The sequence below is a fragment of the Nicotiana tomentosiformis genome, chromosome 3, assembly GCF_000390325.3.
Source record: "Nicotiana tomentosiformis chromosome 3, ASM39032v3, whole genome shotgun sequence".
NCBI classification, from domain to species: Eukaryota; Viridiplantae; Streptophyta; class Magnoliopsida; order Solanales; family Solanaceae; genus Nicotiana; species Nicotiana tomentosiformis.
The window spans coordinates 85,073,241-85,087,292 of record NC_090814.1 but is presented as its reverse complement, the minus strand read 5'-3'; the positions used below and the strand labels follow the sequence as shown (position 1 = coordinate 85,087,292).

General features: G+C 37.6%; 1 long non-coding RNA gene across 1 annotated transcript; it reads right to left on the bottom strand.

The window, feature by feature from the left end:
• Positions 1 to 10,797: 10,797 nt before the first annotated feature.
• Positions 10,798 to 13,240, bottom strand: LOC138907084 (uncharacterized). The gene is made up of 2 exons (XR_011414797.1): positions 12,941 to 13,240; positions 10,798 to 11,039 (listed from the first exon to the last, which is right to left on the bottom strand). It is a non-coding gene; the product is annotated as an uncharacterized lncRNA (long non-coding RNA).
• Positions 13,241 to 14,052: the final 812 nt, after the last annotated feature.

Genomic DNA, 14,052 nt, shown 5'->3' with positions numbered 1-14,052 from the left:
GGCTTTTTTGTACAATTACTAATGATATATAGTAGTGTAGTAGTATAATATATATTATATACATGATATTATATACTTATATATGTGTATATAGTTGTGATGACCCGATAGGTCATCCTATATTTTAGAACCTAATTTTGCATTTAGAGGTCTCAAAAACCTCATCTTTACCTTTCTCGATTTACGTGCACTGTCCGAGTGTTCTTCCGGAAGATGTTAAAAGCTGATAAAAAGAGATTTTTTGACTTAAAAATTAATTTAAGTTGACTTCGGTCAATATTTTTAGTAAACGGACCCGAATCTGCATTTTGATGTTCTCTGTAGGTCTGTATCGTAATTTGGGACTTGGGTGTATGCCCGAAATCGAATTCCGAGGTCCCTAACCCGAGATATGAATATTTGTTGAAAATTGAAAGACTGAAAATCTAATGGTTTTAAGAATTTGGTTTATGTTTGGCATTGTGGATATCGGGTCCGTATTTTAGTTTCGGAGCCCGTACAGGTTCATTATAATATTTAAGCCTTCTCTATGAAATTTGGTGAGAAACAGAGTTGGTTTGACGTGATTCGGACGTCCGTTTGTGAAAATAAAAGTTTTAAAGTTTTCTTAAAAATTTTATTCGATTTGGTGTTCAATTCATAGTTTTAGGCGTTATATTGGCGATTTGATCGCGCGAACAAGTTCGTATGAAGTTTTAGGACTTGTGTGCATGTTTGGTTTAAAGCCTCGAGGGCTCGGGTGAGTTTCGAATAGACTACGGGATGTTTGGACTTAGAAAATCTGGTATTTTTCTGCAGCAGCTGTTCTGGTGTGTTCTTCTTCGCGTTCGCGAAGATACTCTCGCGAACGCGAAGGATAAGCTGGTCAGGATGAGTTTTTCCTCTTTGCGAACGCGAAGGCCTGGTCACGAACGCTGAGTGATGGGGGCTTTACCCTTCGCGAACGCGACCGGCTCATCGCGAACGCGTAGCATTTGGGACATGGGGGAGGGGTCAGACTTTCCTTCTATGCGAACGCGAGCACGGGCTCGTGAACGCGAAGGCCGGGGGGCATAGCCTTCGCGAACACGGTGAGGGTTTCGCGATCGCGTAAGCCTAGCAGGGAAGCTCTTCGTGAATGCGACGGTGTCCTCGCGAATGCGATGAACACTGTCGCCCAGTTCATAAACCAGTCCCAAAACGGGACTTAAGCCATTCTTTCACATTTTCAAAAGCTAGACGGCGTAGGCAATTTTCAAGAGACATTTTCTTCCCCAAAGTGTTGGTAAGTGATTCTAAACTATTTTTTTTCAATTACCCATTATATTTTATGAATTTTCAACCTAAAATCTGGAGTTTTCATGGTAGGATTGGGGGTGTTGGGTAGAAACTAGGGATTTGAAAAAAAAGAATTTAGACCTCAAATTGAAGTAGGATTTCAAAACCAATTATATATCCGGGCTTGGGGTGAATGGGTAAATGAATTTTGGTCTGAACCTCGGGTTTTGACCAAGCGGGCCTGGGGTCGGTTTTTGACTTTTTGGGGGAAAGTTTGGGAAATCTAAATTTATGCAAGGTAATTGATTCCTTTAGCAATATTTGATATTATTGAGTCATTTTTTAATAGATACGAGTGGTTTTGAGGTGGATTCTAGAGAAAAAGCTGTGATTGAGTATTGAGTGGCCTTCGGAGTGAGGTAAGTGTCGTGGTTAACCTTGGCTTGAGAGATTAGGTATTATTCACTTATTTGCTACGTGTTTATATGTTGAGTACGATGTATAGGTGAGGTGACGAGTACCTATGTGTTGTTGTCGAGTCATAACATGCGAGTGAGTCTTATTATTGTAATCGTGGTATTCCTTGACCATACTGTTCATGATTAGACTAGCTATTCGTTATATTGAACAACTCTTATTATGTTTTACGGAAGTTGGTATTGATTGAGTATTGACTCAAAGTTGAGGTTAGTAACATGGAATTAAATGTTGAAGTAAGACTTGTTCTTGATATTTCTATCTCCCTGTTGTTATTGTTCATTGTCTTGGTGAGGGAGAGTGTTAAAGTACAAAGGGTGATGTCGTGTCGTTTCTATTATTTCTTATGCTGAGGTTGAGAGTAAAAGCACGAAGGGTGATGACGTGCCATGTTATGAGAGAGAGTTAATGCACGAAGGGTGATGCCGTGTCGTTTCTATTATTTCTTATGGTATGGTTGAGAGTAAAAGCACGAAGGGTGATGCCGTGCACTTTCTTTTACTGTGTTTACTTGTTTCTTTCCGTTAAAGATACATCGATTGATCATGTTCTCATTCCTGTTGTGATTCCTTGCCATGTAATCTCCTCAGCATCTCCCCTTCCTAATATTTCTTGCCTTGCTTCTTTAATTGTTGTTATAGTTGTATATATTGATATATTGTACAGGTTTATCTGTATGTGTATCGTCCTAACCTCGTCACTACTTCGCCGAGGTTAGACTCGACACTTACCAGTACATGGAGTCGGTTGTACTGATACTACACTCTGCACTTTCAGTGCAGATTTGGTACCGGACCGAGTTGACCCTGAGTCTAGCTGCTGGCTTGATCCGTTTGGAGACCCAAGGTAGTACTGTTGGCATCCGCAGGCCCTGGCGTCCCCTTCTATGCATTTCCTTTACTGTTTTTCTATCATTCGTATACCAATAAGAGTACAAAAGAGAGTACAAAATTAGATTAAATACTCTAATTAATCTCAAATACTCTAAGGGAATAACCTCACAAGATCACTGCAAAGAAAGGGTTCACACAAGTGCTTTCCAACACTAACTCTCATACAAAATACTCTTAATAAAGGAAGAAACAAAAAATGAAGACTCAAGTCTTGTTGGTGTGTTTTCAAATGAGTAGAGAGTCCTCATTATATAGGAAGAGAAGAAAGAAATGCTTGGCCAACAATTGGCCACATCCTCTCAAAATACAAGGCCATTTATTTGGCCAACAAGGCCTTAAATAAAAGGCTCCAAATGTGCCAACAAGGCTCACAAATAAAAAGCCTAAAAATAAGGTCACCTTTTACAAATCACCACCTTGGCCTAATTTTGGCTGATATAGTAAATTTGCTTCACCTTCTCCGCAAAAGCCCCAATGGGCATATGTCAAAATTTAATGCCATCAAAATCAGACAAGTTATCTGATACCGAAACTGCAGTAGGGCCTATAACAATGGAGACCAATAAAGTATATAACGAACCAGATCTGTGTGCTTTCATGATCACAAGAGCATCTTAAAAAACTTTTAAAACTCCACCTTCACTAGTGAATTTGCACCCAAGGGATTCTAAAGTGCCCAAAGATATAAGATTTTTCTTCAACTCAGGAACATATCTAACATCGGTGAGAGTTCTCACCACATCATCGTGCATTCTGAACCGAATTGTACCTTTGCCAATAACGTTGCAAGTAACATTGTTACCTAGTTGGACAACTCCACCTGCAACTGAATCATATGTAGAAAACAAGTCCCTGCTAGGACACATATGATATGAACAATCGGAATTTAAAATCCACTCATTGTCTAATCTAAAACTAGTTTCAGTTGCTAAAAATATAGTTTCCTCAATCTCATCAGTTGCTACACTAGCTTCGGCGGTGTCAGTATTTTTGTGCTCATTTTTTCTTTCTTTATGCTTTTCTTTATTTTTCAGTTTATAGCATTCAGAGATATTATGACCTTTCTTATGACAATAGCGACACTGTAAATTATTGTATCTGGATATGGAGTTGGATTTGCCCCTAACAAACAAGCCAACTTCCACTTGAGTTCCACTAGCTTCCCCAGTAATATTACTATCTATCTGTTCTTTTGATTTTAAGATAGATTTAATATCCTTATAAGAGATATTATCCTTTGTATAAAGCATAGTATCTCTTATATGCTTAAAAGATGGGGGTAGAGAATAAAGCAGTAACACGGCTTGATCCTCATCTTTAATTTCAATATCTATATTACTCAAATCCATAAGAATGGAATCAAATGTGTCAAGATGAGAGATAATAGAGGTACCTTCACCCATACGAATTGTATAAAGCTTCTGCTTCAGGTAAAGTCTATTTTCCACCGTCCTCTTCATATATAAGGTTTTCAATTTTTTCCACATGCCTTTGGCTGTGGTTTCTACAGAAACTTCACGTAAAACCTCATTTGAGAGATTTAAAATGATGCTTGCTTTTGCCCTTTTGTCTATGACGACAAACTCCTCATCAATTTGTTAGGATCGGGAACCCGGGTAGTATGGAATATAGACAAACAACGATATAATGGCAATAACAAAGATAATGGAAGTTGATAACAACGATAATTAAAGTAGATAAAGAAGACACAAATTTAACGTGGTTCGGTCAAAGTGACCTACGTCCACAAGCGGAGAGGAGCAATTTTACTATACCAACAAGAGTACAAAAGAGAGTACAAAATTAGAGGATCACTCCAAAGAAAGGGTTCACACAAGTGCTTCCTAACACTAACTCTCATACAAAACACTCTTAATAAAGGAAGAAAGGAAGAAACAAGAAATGAAGACTCAAGTCTTGTTGGTGAGTTTCCAAATGAGTAGAGAGTCCTCATTATATAAGAAGAGAAGAAAAAAATGCTTGGCCAATAATTGGCCACATCCTTTCAAAATATAAGGCCATTTATTTGGCCAACAAGGCCTTAAATAAAAGGCTCCAAATACGCCAACAAGGCTCACAAATAAAAAACCTAAAAAATAAGGTCACCTTTTACACAGTAAATATTTCCAATAAAAAAACACATTTTGCACGCACCAAACCATCCACAATTGATATTGATGGAAAGAGATAAAAAGTAAAATGCAGAAAGAGGGACGAAGAAGCACGTACATGGGTGAGTGCCATGAGAAAGAGAGCGTACATGGGTTAATTCACGGAATATAGGTTGTGAGTTCGAATCATCCCAAGAGCAAGGTGGACAGTTTTTGGAGGGCGGGAGCCGGGGGTCTATCGGAAACAGCCTCTCTACCCAGGGTAGGGGTAAGATCCGCGTACAAACTACCCTCCCCAGACCTCACTGGTGGAATTATACTGGGTTATTGTTGTTGTTGTTATATCTAAGCCTATCAGATAATAAGAAAGGGCAATGCAAACAAAGAAGATAAATTTGGCTGAAAATGATTACACTAAAGGAGCCAATCTTTCCTATATCGTGACAAAGAAACAAAAACTATTGAAGTAGAGTATGCATATATGGTATTTGATGATATGCTTTGTCCATCTTATGTTATTGTGTTCTTACTGATTCATTTGAACATTTGCTTTCACTATTCTGTTTCTTTTTTGACGATGTTCTTCTTTTTTTGATGAAGTTCTTTTCTATGTCGAATCTAAAAAATAATGAACTTTTTTATTGAAACATTTTATATATTTACCTTTCATCGTTATTGATGTCTTTGAGACAAATGTTTTCATGTTATTGATTCCAAATTTCTTCAGTCTCTTTGAAAGTGTATGTTGAAGGTGATGCATCTACTAATAGCTACCTCCTAACTGATGTTTGATAGGATGGAACAAGAAAAAACTGCAAGGAAGACATTAAACTCGGCCTATGGTTTTTTTTGTTCACATAAACGTAACAAAATTAAAAAGAGGAAGTTGAAAATATGAGTGTCAAAGAGAGGTAACTGACAAAAAGATACTCTTTCAAGTAAGTTGGGATGAACTTTTAAAATAATTCTTTGTACTTGAAAGCAAAAAGGGTACAGTTTTTTGTTTTGTTACCGTGTTGCCATTTAGTAATTCTGATGGTGTGTTAGTGTGAAGCTTTTTTTTTCAGCTGTTAGATTGTGATAGTCCTTTTGAAGTTTAGGTACATATTATAATATTTATTCAACAGCCTCCCCTTGCACAACACAAAATCCTAAGAAGAAAGTTAAGAAAAGTAAAGGTCGTGGCTTCGGCCACCCTCGCTTCAGTTAATCGTCAAGACAAAGCCAAGTTGATTGCATATTTAAATAAAATAAAAGAAGTGAAAGTTAGGATGCTTGTGGTGTTGAATTATAATATTTAAGATTAATTTGATGGACCAGTGTTTTAGGATATCCATATGGAGAATATCAATTTGTCTTCGATCGTTCTGTATGTTAAGTTTGATGCTCTTTTTGTATTTAAAAAGGGACTCATTCATTTCTTTATAAGATGTTGCATATATATACCTTTTCAATGCTAGATGTCACGATCCAAAAATCACACATGTCGTGATAGCGTCTATCCCGATACTAGGCAAGCCGACAATATCAATAACTCACAACTTCTTTTAAATACTAAAAACTTAATAATTAATTAAGGGGAAAACTCCCACCAATACTGAATATAAATTTACTCCCAAAACCCGGTGTCACTGAGTACATGAGCATCTATACGTTACAAGTCTGGAAAATACGGTTTATAATAGTGTAAGACCAAATACAGTAAACAAGAGATAGGGAAGGAGAGACAAGGTCTGCGAAACACGGCAGCTATCTCTGAATCTTCGGAAGATCAACCGTGCAAAAGAATCAACACTCACTATGTCCGGAATCACCTGAATCTGCACACGAAATGCAGGGTGTAGTATGAGTACAACCAACTCAGTAAGTAGCAATAATAAATAAGGAACTGAAAGTAGTGACGAGCTTCTCAGCTAAGTCCAAATACAGTACTTTCCAACATAAAAGGGTAGGCATGCTCTCAAGTTCAACATTTAAAATTTCACAGAAATTTCATATAAAATTTGACTGAAACATAAAATAATGTTTTTCCGAAATTTCCAAAATAGTTATATATGACAGCTGAAATGCAGCAAATAATGAAATCAATGCATCCTCTCAGAGTAATAGTCACTCAGTACTCCCATTCACTCCAACCTCACAGTCACTCTTTTCTCACATTCACTCATTACTCGACACTCGGCACTCGCACCCGGCACTCGCACTCAGTAGGTACCTGCGCTCACTGGGGGTGTATACAGACTCTAAAGGGGCTCCATCAGCCCAAGCACTATATCAGGCTAATCATGGCATATAACAATGAAACATGCTGCGGCGTGCAGCCCGATCCCATAAATATCCTCACAATTACACTCTCGGCCTCACTCAGTCATCAACCTCCCTAGTCTCTCAGGCTCAAGATGTTTTGAAAATCAACCCAAAAATGATAATATGATGCATCAATATATAGCAACAGAGACTGAGATATGATATGAAATGAATGAACATGACTGAGTGTGAAATTATAATTTGAACATATAATTCAACCACAGAAATGACCCCAGTGGGTACCAATCCAGCCCTGGGGTAATTTATCCCCAAATGTAAATGATACGGACAAGATCCATATCCGAAAAAAATTCATCACAATATAAATAAGTAAGGCAAGTCCATGTCCCGAGAAGTCCATCCCGAATATATAATCATCTACGCTCACTGGGGGTGTGTACAGACTCCGGAGGGGCTCCTTCAGTCCAAGCGTGATATAAAGCCGATATGGCCTACTGCAGGCGGGCAGTCGGCCAATCCGTATAATAATAAAGCCTATAAGTCCTGCTGCAGGTGGGCAGCCCCGTTCCATATAGTAATAATATATATAAAGCCAATATGGCATGCTGCAAGCAGGAAGCCCCGATCCCATAAAAATATATTCACAATGGGTGAACATGACTCAGTATGAAATATATATTTTTAAAACAATTAAATTCAACAGCAACACGACCATGTGAGTCCCAAAATATCGGCATGTAGCCCAATCATGATCTTTAATACGAGGCTCGGCTCAATTTTTCTAACACGTAAAAAATGTTCGGATAATAATATGATTCTTTAATTTTACAATTTCACAGAATTTGTTCAAGTCACAATTTCTATGGTGCACGTCCACACGCTCGTCAACTACCCAATTTATTCAGGGAATTAGCCTCTTTGTAACCTCAAATGTAGCCCAGATAGTTCTCGACAAAGGTATAAATATGAGAAACGTTATAACTTTACGCTTAACAGTCAACTCTAGCCATATCTTTGCCTAAGCATTCTTCTGAGTATGAATACTTGCCCTGATACCTGCACATGACCCAAACCTTACATAAGTACGCACTTGTAGCGCGCAGCTATCACAAATAATTAACGCAATTAGTGCCTTCACTGAGTTTAAATAAAATACTTACCTCAAACAGGCCACAACCCTGAAACAATTTGCTTCTGAGAACTCCCAGTCCCCCAAATTCATAGAACACATGAACCACTGTACTGATCACAACTCCAGCACTCGAATGACTATAACATCTTTCATGCACGATCATCCCACTAGGAATACTTCCATAATTCTTCTGTTCCACATAGAAATAATTTGAATATCAGCCGTCTATCAACTAGGTGAGTACCGCAAAACCAATGAACATCCGTAAGTCAAAACACAATGCGCCTTCTGACATGCGCACCCTTCTCAGGAATTACCAAGCAGTTATAACATTCATCTAAATATCTGAAACTGACCATGTTGTCCAAAATTCGGGACCTTCCCTTCAAGACTGAATTGCCACCTTGTACATGTAAATTTTAATCCCGCACAACATACCGCATCTATCATGCAATCACGTGAAAAGCACAAGAATTTCATTATCAAGTCTGAGTCACCAGCAATTTACATACCCGGTTAGTTAGAAACCTTCAATTTGCTCTCATCCAGGAGGAAATCACGATACACAACATGTTCCCTACATCGGTAGAAAATATCTGGTTCGAACCATGGTAGAAACTATCAAGAACACTTTGAAATCTATTTGCACATAATCAAACTATCAGAACTGAATTCCTCTAACTCAACCAAGCCACGCAGGTCACCAAACCCAAGAATATTACCACCAAAATATCTGTAAACTCTCCACATCATAATTACCCAAAAGAACCAAGCATACCATTATCATACTGGTCTATCCTACTACCAGTTGTCCTATTTACTTCGAGTTTCTTCTGAATTACCCTCAAATTGACACTTCTCCTTGTCAGAACTCCACGATCCTTACCCAAAGCTCACTACAAGATATCCTAACATAAAACAACACCGCCCTAAGGCCCATAAGCCATTGTATTCTTCTTAAGCACCTCCATAAATACCACAACCGCAACACTCACTCTGAAAATACCTTATGTCAATTTAAAATTATTCCTCTTACCTTTTTTATACTAAAATGTAGAATCCATAGTCATACAGAATTGCCGCAAGTTCCGGCACTATTAAATATAAATCTCAGATTCTATCCATACACAAATCCGGAAAAATTCTCGATTGCTATATATAAATCTTGAACCCATTAGAAACTTCTCGGGAGTCACCCACTTTGCTCAAATCTAAATTGCACCGCCCAAATGGATTGAAAGACATGTGCCCCATTAGCACAACAACACTCAAAGAGGTAACCATGCCTTAACACCACCGATCAAATTCATACTCCGTGTGTACTACATCCTTCACAAATAACAACTCACTCACCCCATGATTATCATATACTCATAAAACGCAATATAACCCGTATGTAGGAATTTCAGTACTCGAGTCATCCTCGATCTCAACCTCTGCAAGTCATAACTAATCCACAAGTATGCCTCAGACCAAAACTAAAATGTAACATATAACCATAAAATTGAATTGTCAATAGCGGGCTCCCCCACTTGGCTCAAAGCCATAAATTAAAACACTCGATAACTCACAATACTTATACTCTATTACTGCCATAATACCGCAGTCAGTTCAACGAAAATTCTTCTCAAGCTCATGCAATGCCAACCATAAAAATACCTCAATCATCCGCTAAGCTCGCATTCATTCTCTTGACACTCAAGTCAACTTTATCAACCAGATTCAAATTCAAATCTCAACACCTACGCCCCGCTGGCAGAAAAGAAACTCTCCACTAAATATTATAAGGAACACACCTACGTAGATTACTCCACAGGGGATAACTCACCTGCTTAGCCTCAAATTGGCATCTTGTTATACCCTTTCATAGTCACAATTACTATGCAATCACTTAATCGTTTTGAGTTTGAACTCATCAACACGATATGAAAATCTACTCTGCTTCACAATTAAACAGCATGACAGATCCCTCAATGTACTCAAACTCAAGACTGTACGTCACATCAAAACAGGAATCAAGTACCCAATAGCAGACTCTTGAGTCACAAGTAAACTTTATTCGTTTCATTCAACCCACATGAACACATCCCGCATTCACATCATACTCGTCATATAGTCATTCAACTGCCCATCGAGTCACAAATTCCACTCAAAGGGATACTACCGACGCATAAGCCCAAACGCATAAGTTCTCACATCCGAAACTACCGAGCTTACGTCGCGGTCTAACTCTGGCCTCGAGTCCTCCAGATTAGCCCATCATCAAAACACAGAATACTCATCTCAAAAATTGTTCATGGAATCATAAGTCGGCGATGCACAGACGATACCGAGCGCGCACATGCGCACACGAATGCGTGGAAGGGATTCAAAGAGTTATGTTTCAAGCTGAATCAATATTTCATGATAGAATACAAGAAAGTAAAATTTTCTATGGGTTCAGCAGCCTCTCGAAGATAAGTACAGATGTCTCTGTACCGATCCGCAAGACTCTACTAAACATGCCCATGACTCGTGAGACCTATGTAACCTAGGCTCTGATACCAACTTGTCATACCCAAAATCTCACCTATCGTGATGGCGTCTAAATCGATACTAGGCAAGCCGACAATCTCAATAATCCACCATATCTCTTAAATTTAAAAATATAATATTTAAATTCAGCGAAAGAAATCTCACAAATATAGATATAAACACTCCCAAAATCCGGTATCACTAAGTACATGAGCATCTAATATGAATAAAAAGTCTTACTGATAAAACACTGTCTGAAAGTATAGAACAGTACAATAACTGAAAGAAAGAGAGTCAAGGTCAGCGAACGCCAGGCAGCTACCTTGATAGTCTCCAACTGATAGCACTTCGAGATCTAACATTCGCCGTGTCCTAAAGCACCTGGATCTGCATACAAGGTGAAGAGTGTAGTATGAGTACAACCAACTCAATAAGTAACAAGACTAACCTCAGGGCTGAAAGTAGTTACGAGCTCCGCAGGTACAGTCTTGTACATAAATAATGGTACAGAAATATAAGCATGCTTTCAAGTTCAACAGTTAAACTCAGTACAAGCAAAATAGATCAATACTGCATGATATGAGGAATGTGACATCTCAGTGGAAAAACCTCAAGTACTACCGGTCGCTAATCATTCGGTCACTCGGTACTGTTTATGGCCAATCCAGCCAAGGGATATTCCATCCTCTATATATATATATATATATATATATATATATATATATATATATATATATATATATATATGCACGTCGACTGACAGTCAGTCACTCAGTACCGTATAAGGTCAATCCAGCCCTGGGGTAATTTATTCTCAAATGTAAATGATACGAACAAGATCCATGTCCGGAAAAAATTCATCACAATATAAATAAGTAAGGCAAGTCCATGCTCTGGGAAGTCCATCCCGAATATATAATCATGTACGCTCACTGGGGGTATGCACAAACTCCGGAGGGGCTCGTTCAGCCCAAGCATGATATAAAGCCGATATGGCCTACTACAGGCGGGCAGTCCCGATTCATATAATAATAAAGCTTATAAGGCTTGCTGCAGGCGGGCAGCCCCGTTCCATATAGTGTATATATATATATATATGACCTGCTATAGGCGGACAACCCCGATCCCATAAAAATATACTCACAATGGGTGAACATGACTGAGTATGAAATATATATTTTTAGAACAATTAAATTCAACAGCAACACGACCATGTGAGTCCCAAAATATCGGCACGTAGCCCAATCATGATCCTTTTTTTTACCTCACTAACCTTTCAAAAGATATAAAGTGAATTTAAAGCTCAAAAGGGTTTCAATTTGAAAGTGACAAAAAGATTGCGTTTCGAAGGATTTTCAGAGTCGCCACTTGACATTTGGTTTCGATGTGCCAGGTCACTGTTTTTTGTAAACAAAAATAAGAATTTTCCTTCAAAACACATTTGACTCTAAACTGATTGAACCATAGATTCTAGATAAGGGGGTTCATTTGACTCGGGGAGAAGGTGTTAGGCATTCCCCGAGTCCCGTAAAAATTACGGGTTGCGCACATGATCTAGTTGGCTTTTTGAAATATTCAGATTGAGGTAGAAACACACAAAAAGCAAAAATAAACACAGAAGAGGCTCGAGATTGTCCCCACCTAATAAAAGAAAAATAAAAGTGAAAATTAAAATCCTAAGCTAACCTACACTATACTTCCTCCATGGTGTTCATCACAACCTCCAAAATATTTATAAGTTTTTTGGGGCATTCCCCGAATAAATTAATTAACTAAAAGGAAAACCTCTCACCTCAAAAAACTAAAACATAAACGCCTTAAAAATTTGCCTAGCCAAGTATGGTCGACCTAAACATGTTACTAGCGAGTAGTGTAAGAAAAATAGAAATAAAATAAAGCTAAAAATAAATAAGATTATTTCATGCTCGTTTTCTTTAGTGTTTGATTTCATTCATTTAGACCAAATCCGACTCCTACAACGCATGAGCATGAATTAGTTACCAACGAGTTGATGTTTTCCCCATTCCACGTCCCATTTGATATAACAAGAATGTGAAGTTAATCCCAATTCCAAATTACTTCATCTTAAATTCAAGTCTAATTCTCAAATTACTCACTGTTCATCACATATTTTATTTCATCAATTTATATCCCAAATGTATTCACCCGATGAAATTCATTCAACTAAAGAAAAGACTAACTATAACTCAATCACAAGAAATTCAACCAAAATGGCACACAATTAGCATAATAACAGAAGGAGAACGAGATTAAAGGGAGAAATTGACCTTCACGCAAACCAACTCCTTTAGTATAATGAAAGAACGTCCAAATGGATTTAATCGAAAGAAAAGCAAATATGTTGATGCGACGCCGACGACCAGAAAATCGAACGACGACCCAAAGCTGCGGAATGACCTCTGACCAGAGACCGCTGACTACAGTATTTTGGTTATTGGAGGTTCCATATTTGATGGTGGGACAATGGCTATGGTGAGATTTTGTAGGAGATGCGGCTGCTTCTTTTAGGTGGTGTGCCGATTTTATTTTATTTTTGTGGGGGTGCTGCTGCCAGGGTCCTTCTTCCTTCCGTTCACTTTTTTTGGAGGAGTTTATATATGGGGATATATGGAAATATGGGCCATTGGATTAAATATAATGGGAAGAATGAGTGCTGGGCCACTAAAATCCGAAAATGAGCTCCTAATTGACCCAAATTTAATTCTTTCTCAATGAACAAAAAAAAAATACTACCAAAATATACTAATTAATCTTAGTAAATAAGAATAAACTATTAAATGAAAATATATATTAAAATAAATTTTTTTTTGATATATTCTAAATGTTATAAAAAAGGTAGAGAAAATTATGTTAAAGTAATGGTAAAGATTAAAATATTATCATTATAAAATACTAATAAGCTTAAATAAATAAATAAAAATAAAAAAAGATAAAAATAAAAAGATATATAATAATAGAAGAAATATTATAAAATTATTTTTGTGTGTTTTTAAACTTATGTTTTAAAAAAAAATTAAAAGTTGACTGAAATACCATTAAAATGAAAATAAGTAAATATATTTAAAATACTACTTTTAAAAGTTGCGCATGTCAAAAATTATGCGCTTACAACTGCCCTTTTTGTTTGGAAACACGAAAAGTTTTCGGAGCAAAGAACAATAAGCAACGTAATTGATTTATGACCCGACGCTTATTCAAAAGAAAATAAATATGGATAAAAAGATCGTGACCAAGCCCCGGTATTTGAGCTGCCTACATATCATTGGCTATAAAGGAATCAGGTCATATGTAATTCAGAAGTGAATAAAGTGATGGAGTATGTGGAGAGGATGAGAGAGTCGAGTGAGGTACCGTTCGAGGCTCCTGTCCGCGGTCCCTG